Source organism: Notechis scutatus, chromosome 1 (genome assembly GCF_049901735.1).
Source record: "Notechis scutatus isolate UNSWTSFEM ecotype Mainland chromosome 1, rNotScu1.2, whole genome shotgun sequence".
Taxonomy (NCBI): domain Eukaryota; kingdom Metazoa; phylum Chordata; class Lepidosauria; order Squamata; family Elapidae; genus Notechis; species Notechis scutatus.
The window spans coordinates 73,492,890-73,502,339 of record NC_142009.1 but is presented as its reverse complement, the minus strand read 5'-3'; the positions used below and the strand labels follow the sequence as shown (position 1 = coordinate 73,502,339).

General features: G+C 34.3%; 2 long non-coding RNA genes across 2 annotated transcripts; one reads left to right on the top strand and one right to left on the bottom strand.

The window, feature by feature from the left end:
• Positions 1-3,544: 3,544 nt before the first annotated feature.
• LOC148132857 (uncharacterized) lies at positions 3,545-9,020 on the top strand. Its single transcript, XR_015746943.1, has 3 exons — positions 3,545-3,671; positions 5,785-5,920; positions 7,297-9,020. It is a non-coding gene; the product is annotated as an uncharacterized LOC148132857 (long non-coding RNA).
• On the bottom strand, positions 5,823-7,217 carry LOC148132858 (uncharacterized). Its single transcript, XR_015746944.1, has 2 exons — positions 7,146-7,217; positions 5,823-5,979 (listed from the first exon to the last, which is right to left on the bottom strand). It is a non-coding gene; the product is annotated as an uncharacterized LOC148132858 (long non-coding RNA).
• Positions 9,021-9,450: the final 430 nt, after the last annotated feature.

Sequence of the window (9,450 nt, the reverse complement as noted above, 5' to 3'; positions counted from 1 at the left end):
ATTGTCTACAATTCCATTAAAATCTCCCATCATAACTATGTTAACATAGTCCAGTTCAACTATTTTCATATGTAATTTTTAAAAAATTCTTCTTGATTGTCATTTGGGGCATAGATTGCAATCAGGAATGTTTTCGTATTATTGTCCATTATTTCCACCATTAATATTCTTCTGTCGTCATCAGTATAAATCAATTTCGCTGAGATGGTCTCTTTAATATATAAAACCACTCCTCTTTTCTTACATTGTGTCAAGGAAGTGAATATTTTTCCTAATTTTGGCTGTATCAACAATTGCTCATATTGTTTTTTAATATGTACTTCTTGTAGGCAGATTATACCAAATTTTAATTTCTCTAATTTATGAAAGATTTTCCTTCTTTTCACGGCTGAGTTAAGTCCATTTATATTAATTGTAATCAATTTTTTCTCTTCCATGGTTATATTTTGTAATTAGGTTTGACAGCTCTCGTGGATCTTGGTTCACGTTGTTCTTTGGCTTCCTCCTTTCCACCTACTGCACCTTCTTTTTCAGTCGTCATTTGGGAGTCCTCTTGGAATTCAATTAGTGAAATTTCTTTTTCTGCCTCTTCCTCTTTCCCTCTAAAACATTCTGTGTAAAATGATTCAGCTTTCCCAATTGAATCAATTCTATATCTCTGTTCTTGCCATGTAAACATTAAACCTTCTGGAATCAGCCATCTATAATTCACCTCTTTTTTAAGTAACAATTTGGTCAAGAATCAGTATTCTCTTCTCTTCTCTTCTCATCTCTCTCACTCTTCTGGGTACTTGTTTCAAGACCACAATCTCCTTATCTTTGTATTTCAATGTTTTCTCTCTTGCCATTTGCAATATTTGCATTTTAATGGCTTTCTTTGTAAATCTGATGTGAACTTCTCTTGGTAAGCTATTTCTCATCGCATATCTTGTGAAGACTTGATAAACCTCATCTATTCCATCCATCATCTCTTCAGTTATTTCCAAAGCTTCAGCCAATATTTCTATCATTATCTCGGCTAGGTTTTGTCCTTTTTCTTCCTCTATGTTTTGGAATTTAAGATAAAATTCTGATCTGTCCATCTCCCATCTCAGCATACCACTTTTATCTTGTTCAACCACAGTTAGTCTGTTATCAATGTCTCCAATCTTCTTGTCTCTTTGTTTATATTCTTCTTCAATTTTTTGGAGTCTCTCATCATACTTCATCATCATTTGTTGGATGTTCTCCACTTTTTCATCGGTTTTCCCTGTTCTTTGTTCAATATTCTCTGTTCTTTGTTAAATGTTCTCTATTCTCTTTTCAATATTCTCTGATCTTGTTTGAGTATTTTGAATTCCTTGCATAATCATCTGCAGGATCACTTTTTCTTGTTCTTTTTCTTGCCTTAATATTGTCTATATTGAACGCTGTCCTCCAGATGGTGGAGAGGAAGAAGTGGAAGTTGAAGAACCAGGAGCTGTTAATTTCCTACTCATTTTGAGGAGTTCAAAATCTTCAGGTTCTTCTAAACCTTAATCCAGTTGTAAAATAACCAATTGCAGTTCCAAATAAAAATAGTAGGAAAAAAGTAGAAGAATAGTAAGAAAAGAGAAGCCAAATAGTAATAATAATAGAAAAAGAAGAAAAAATTTCTTCAGGTTCTTGTATACCTTAATCCAATTAGTTGGTTAGATGACAGTAAAAATTCAAAAATGAAGGAAAAGACCATAAACACACCATGGACACACAGAAAAAAGAAAAAGTTGTAAAATCCTAAAAAAGGTGAAAAAGTGAACAAAAAGGCTAAAAAAGAAAGGAAAAATTGTGGTCTCAAAATTATAAAATGACAATGTCAACAGCATATAAAGAAAATTTGTATAAGATGTTTTACAGGTGGCATTTCCCCCCGACAAGAAGAGCAAGAATGTTCAAGAACAAATCTGAAAAATGTTGGAAATGTCATCAGACACCTGGCTCAAATTACCATATGTGGTGGACTTGTGCGGATGCTAAAAAATGCTGGACTAGAATCCACACGTGGTTGGAAAAAATGACAAAAAAAGCATATAGATTTGAAACCAGAAATATTTTTATTGGGAATTTTACCTGAAATATATAGTAAAGACTTGAAATACCTGATTGTAAATGTATTAACAGCAGCTAGGATTGTATTTGCTGAAAAATGGGAAAATATCATCACAGGAGGAAATCATTAAGAAAATATTGGAATGTGCTGAAATGAGTAGATTGACATTTGAAATTAGAGAACAAGATGATAAACAATTTTATAAAGTTTGGGATCTATTCTATCAATGGTTAGACAATAAAATATAGTAATGAAATATGTAGACTTTTAGAAAATAATAAATATATAAAGATGTATTCTTTTCTAATTATATCTACAAAATGATTCTAGGATAGATCTGGGACAATGATATGAATTGTCATAAAACAAATTAAGCAAAATATGATCATTTTGGAAAACATGAATGAATAAAAGTATAGTCAAATGATTGATTAATGATATTAATGTATTTAATATATTAATTGAAAATACGAGATTATATACAATGTAATTATAATTGAAGACTATGAAATGGAAGCACAAAACAATTTGTAAGCCAACCGGCACACTGTATGTACATATATGGAAGATGATTTGATGTTTTTATGTTTTGTTTGTTTATGTTTGTTTTAAAAACCAATAAAAAAATTTAAAAAAAACAACCCAAAAAACTCTAGGATCTACTTTTGGCATTTCCATTTGGTGTCAGTTCAAACTGTTTGAAATATGCTAAGAAATTTCTATGAGAAATTAGTTCAATGAGCACTTTGTTACGAGTCTGTAGTAAGCTATTAAAGCAGAACTCATTATTTTAAATATTATTTGTAACTTTGGGATATAAAACAGCAGACTGTTCCCAATTTAGATTTGTTGATATCTGAAAAGTGGCTACATTTTCTAGTGAGAGTCTGGGAATAACTTCTACAAACCCTTACAAATAAACAGGAAGCCCTGGAATCTATGACCCTGATGTGATGTGGTTCTGGCTCTATTTATAACATTAAACACATTAGTTCAATTGGCCAAATAATGCCCTACAGAACATGGGGACAAGCCAAGAATTTATCAGGAAGTATGTTGCAAACTAAGAGGAAAACAAGTAGCTAAGAATATCACTTGGCAGATGTGTTGATTTTGTAAGCTCTTTGATTAAGCTGTACCAGATAAAACAGGTTTTTTTTCTTCCTCAGATGGTAATGAATTAAAACAGCATGCCATTATTATTATTTTTTAAAAGACAAATTGTTGAGTTTACAAGAGGCAAGTTTAAAGTATCTATAATGAGAGGTTTTTGCCAACATCGGCCTCTGGAGAGCCCAAACCCTGAAGTCTTTTATTCTGGAACTGAAAGCTTGAAGAAAGAGCTGCATTCTATCACATAGTTTTAGGTTGTGCATGCCAAAGACAAAACTTTCTCAGGGACTGTGCCAGAAGGGGTTGACCTTCTTCCAGTATACATGTACTGTATTACTAATTTGTTTTCCCAACTGTAGCTGAAGTAAGTCTAGGTCAGTTCCATATAAGCAGCACTGAAATAACTGATATGTTATGGGATAAATGTTATGGATATATTTTTTGACAAACTGAACGCTCACATAAATCTTGAATTCCAGTAAAAGTAAAGGTAAGCAACCTATTAAGAACATGGCATTCTAACACAACTCTCTTGATGATACCCAGACTTTTCTTTCTTTCTTTCTTTCTTTCTTTCTTTCTTTCTTTCTTTCTTTCTTTCTTTCTTTCTTTCTTTCTTTCCTTCCTTCCTTCCTTCCTTCCTTCCTTCCTTCCTTCCTTCCTTCCTTCCTTCCTTCTTTCTTTCTTTCTTTCTTTCTTTCTTTCCTTCCTTCTTTCCTTCTTTCTTTCCTTCCTTCCCTTCCTTTCTTTTCCTTCCTTTCTTTGTTCTTTCTTTTCCTTCTTCCTTTCTTCTTCCTTTCTTTTTTCTCCTCTCCCTCCCTGCCTCCCTCCCCCCTCTCCTTTTTTCTAAAATATACACATTGAATAATCCATGGGATTTATCAAAACATCTTAACTTTAAAATGTTTCTAGCTTCAAGCAAATACACGTGATTTTGTCCTTAAGTGCCTTGCAAACAAGCCCACATAATCATCTTCTCATCTGTCCTTGCTCAAGAGTCTGGGTCATCTTAAATAAATCCACTGGATGGCACTCTGCAGGTGCAATAAGGTCAGAGAAGTGTGGTTGCTTTGCCACCCTTACTACCACACTACTACTTACTTCATTTTCTATCGTTGGTATTCTAGGCATCTCTTCTATTATTTCATTTCCTGGAACTCCTCCATTAACCATAGAGTTCCCTGGGATCTCCATTAACCATAGTGTTCTTTATCTGTAGGGCTGCTTGGGAACATTCCTTGTCAATTTCATGTCTCAGTGCTCAGTAAGAACTGTGGCGCAACTGCCCACCGGATCAGTGAGAAACTCTCCAAGCACCTATGAAAACTCATAAAATGCATATGATATCTGGAGTGGACCAGCCTAACTGGTCCTTCCTTGCTTCCTGGAGATTTATGGCAGCAAGCTTCAGAATGTCCAGAAAGTGATCTGTCCATGACAAATTTTAACAAAAATGTCCTCATATAGAGATCAGAAACTGTTGCAAATTAAAAACCAGATGATGAATATGGCCAGTTTTACGAATGAGGCTAGTGTCAGTTAGTCAGTGATCATCTGGCAACAATGAAATCTTCAGCCATGCCTGATATATTGGTTATTCCATAAATCTCTTCCTAGTAACATTCTTAAAGTTTCAGCAGTTTATGCTTGCATGTCACAGAGTGAATTGTTAATCTATAAATGGTAACTACCATTTATAGATTAAGCAAAATTAAGAGCGTACTTTCCAAACAGAATAACTTTAGATGGATAAATTGGACTGAAGTCAAAACACATATTTACAGGACTCTGAAACCAATACATAAGTACAAAAAAATAAGGATGGCCATGTTGTTTGGCTATACCAACATTAAATCCCAAACGTAGAATTCCAGCTCCAACTCTTTAAACTAATTTTGATCTTCAAGAAATGGTTAGATTATGATTAAGGGGGTCTTTGCTCAAACTATTCACTCTCCCTCTGCCATGCTGTCTGTGAATTAAAGGTACAAAAATACTTTTCAGATCAGGAATAAAATCCGGGCCCATGCCAACATTAGATCTATTTCTTTCAAATATAATGCTCTACAAAAAAAATAATATTAAAAAGCATGTCTAATTCGATTTAGTGAAAGCTGAACTGAAGGCATGTTGGTGCAATGAACCAATATTTTCATAAAATGCTCATATAAATGAAAACATTACACACTTGAGATGAATAGATTGATAGCTTGCCTAGCCTTCCTGTTGCATGAATTTGCAGTTTATGCAGAATTTCTACATTCACCCTTCCCCCAGTTGTAGTCAAAATGTAATCCAAAATGAACTTGGGTGGTGCAGAAATATGTTAAATACATAAAGCTCTAAGATGTCAGTTGGAACTAGTCCTAACTTGTTCAAAAAAGCAAGCACTGGAGGGGATTCTTTTGTCATTTTTTAAAAAGATGCTTGACAAAAATTATTCAAGTTACAGCTGGTTCATCAGTAAAATATATTAAATATCAAAAATTGATGAACACACTGCTTTTTTCGGTTCCCAAAAGATGTACTGTACATTATTTAAAAATTGTCTTTGATTTGAAATCTGGTTCAAGGCTAAATGTCTACAAATCCCAATGTTTCAGATTTCTTTTCATACACAAAAATAATGGAAGGAACCACAACATGTTACTGGTTTATTGAAGCCCAAGCCCCTTCTTTTAAAGATGAAGAATTGAAGAATCTCTCCAGACAGTTCCAAGAGACAAGCATGTTGATGAGGTATGCTGGTCAATAGAAGCTGGGACCAGACTATTTAAATGACATCTCCAAAATGAATTCTGGAGGTAAAAGAAAACCAATCGTTGTTGATTCTTCCAAGAGAAACTCTGCCATGTTTAAGAATATAGAATAGATGAAATTGTTCTCTGGCCAGTTTCTAAATTTTACCTTTGCAAACTGGCATTAGAAAATGAGCAAAGAGTAGAAATACACACAAAAAACTTACCATTTAACAAAGAGTGATAGTTAAAATACTTATTAGTAGAATACCAGTTAGGACATGCTTATTTCAGAACTAACACTTTTCATATTTTACATGTGCTTCCTGAGTTCTACTTGATTTTACAGTTTTATCAGTTAACCTCCCCTTTGGCACTTATTAGAGGCAACATGGTCTTGTAGATCCTACACCTAACTAACGGGTGTTTTTTTTCATGAGTCATAATTACAGTATAAACCCAGACTCATACTGGGACAACAGACATCAAGGTAATAGCTAGACACTGATGCTTTTACTCTATTGTTTGACTAAGTGTCTTTTGAAGCTTTTCCACAGGACTAGCTAGTCATTTGACTAGATTGTTAAAGTTAATGCAATGTACTGAAATGCAGAATGCAGTCCTGGGGTCATAAGTATCTTACCTTGTGCAAGGTGAGGCCACACCCTACTTTAAAAGAAACAGGTTTCCTACTGGATCCTTCTATGTCATGATTCAGTTGTAGAGAGTTATGAATAAATCCAAATTCTCTGTATAACCACCACTACTGTTTAGCAATTATATTAAGATGACATAAGGGTATGCAGATGTGGTTTAAATTAAAAAGAATACAAACATTAAAAGTGTGGTCATTTTTATCACATTTGCTTTACATCTTGATTGGCCTCGGAACAATATGAGTTTTCAGTAATATCAGACATAAGTGAATTGAATTAAAGAAAAAAAAGAAAATCTTTTAAATTAAAGGGCATGGATTTAGCAATGCAGATGAGCAAGAAAATTACTTCTTCTACAGTAATTTCTGCATGCTTCCAATGGCAATGATAAACATGATGTGCCTAATAATACTGCAGTGCAAGTTCTATTATTGGGAACAATGCAGAGATTAGTTATCTAAACATTTATTAAAGTCCCTTTCAAGTCAAAAGATTTCTCTAGGTCATTTACAAGTTGAAAGCTTATGTCAGTAAAAAAAGAAAGTTTATGAAAATCAGAAAAGACCTTACCTAGTCAGCATTAAAGTCCATCTGGATTTCAGTGGAGAAATTAAATGCATTTCCCATTTTTCTCCTCTCAGAGATAGGGACGAAATCTGAAAATATTGAAAAGAATAGAAATGCTTTTGTTAATTCATCTTCCTTCACCTTCTGTTCTTAGAAACCATTTCAGAATCTCCCACAAACAGCTCAACTTTGCAATTTGGAAGGAAATTGCTTTGGAAGGATTGTAAGATTTTAAATATTTCAGGAGGCGGGGGCATGTATAATTGAATTTAAGGCAAAAGGTGAATTAAAAACATCTCAAGATCAATGTTCTGTCTATTCTACCTAATATAAACTGTGAAACAGCATGTAGTTGTTTTTCAAATTGCTCATATTACATGTTTGTTTACATAACTAAATTGGCCATTCTAATGTTTAAAGAAGCTGCCTTGTAATGTAGAGCCTCATCCACAAATTGCTTTTATTATCTTAGCCCTGGGAAAATAATACTTTATTCAGTACTGTACTTTCAACTCTGACAACAGAATGCTCCAGGAAAGACAGATAATTATGTTCCAGAAATTAATCTCTCTTACACTGAAAGAAAGACTGATATGAATGTTGTGCAAATTCTAGTCAGCTCTGGTGAAGAGAAGGACCAGGGGAGACCATGATAGCAGTGTTCCAATATTTGAAGGTCTGCCACAGAGAGGAGGGAGGCAACCTATTTTCCAAAGCACCTGAAGGCCAGACAAGGAATAATGGATGGAAACTAACCAAGGAGAGATTCAACCTGGAAATAAGGAGAAATTTTTTGACAGTGGGAACAATCAACTAATGGAACAGCTTGCTTTCAGAAGTTTTGGGAGCTTCATTACTGGAAGCTTTCAAGAAGTGACTGGACAGCCATCTGTCAGAAATGGTGTAGGGTCTCCTGCTTGGGCAGGGGGTTGGACTAGATGACCTACAAGGTCCCTTCCAGCTCTGTTAATCTGTTAAATATGTTAAATCTGTTAAACTACAGACATGGTGATCATATTTCGAAAAGCTAATCTACACACGGTACATGATCAGCTGCTGGCAGTCCCTGGTAAAAGTCCTTACCGCCACAAATCTAAATGATGCTGAAAACATACTACAAACTTTATGGGAATCACTGATTTATATTAAATTTACACTGCTTTTTCAATCAATTGATTTACTGATCAGTTGATTCATTTGTAATACATACAGTATATGCACAAATGATTAAGAATCATGCATGGGGAAAATGGGATGACCTGCAGAAAACTTAGATAATATCTTAAACCTGATTGGCTCTTATCACCGGTAGTTCACTTTTTTTTCCTTTTTGGGCATTGATTTATTATGCTATTTTTTTGCCTTCAGAACTGAAATTAATGGCGCCCTTTACATCTAAAGACAATTTCCATTTTCTGTAGGTCATGCTTTTTATGCCAACAATCACATTGCCTGCTTTCTACAACAATCAATGACATCACCATGCTTGAATAATTAAGGTGTGCAGTCATATCTCATCTAGTGTACAGTGGACATGAAAGTAATTTTGAGATATAGATTTTTCCAAGATTTTCTAAAATATCAATGTATTTAATCCTGTCAGGGAAAAATGACCTTCATTTTGATATACAAACGCTGGCATTAACATTAATGATGACAATTGTTAGGGTAAGCCAAAAAGGCCAATGCTATATGTAGCAATGCAATAAAGAAAAAAACAAGCTTTCAAAGGACTGTATGAATCAGCTAACATAACAGAAAGTCGGGGTAAAGAACCTGGGAGAGTAATATTCAGAGCTGAAATGCCACAAGAGTTTAAAAGGCTGAATTTCAGATTCAAGAAGAAAGAAAAATAAAATGGGTTATAGCCTTAAACTTAAAACACACATTTATTTTCTGGTCTCACTGATTACAAAAGAGTTATTTCCAGATAACAAGAACTTTCTTTCTCTCACAGATGCTCACTTTCTCTGTTTCTGTTTTCAGTGGTCCCAAATATAGGCTCATCTTTCCTTACCTTCCGTTTTTCCTTTCACAAAGTAGATTTTTAAAAAGATTTTTATCCCACCTTTTTAACACATATAGACTGAATAGAATTCTTTGGTTAAAAAAAAAATCCTTGTAAATCTCTAAGTACAAGAACTCTGCCTTGAAACCAGAGGTGGTATTCAGCAGGTTCTGACCAGTTCTGGAGAACCAGTAGCGGAAATTTTGAGTAGTTCGGAGAACCGGCAAATACCTCCTCTGACTGGAGATTTTACAGTCTCCTTCCCCTGCCACGCCCACCAAGCCATGCCCACAGAACCGG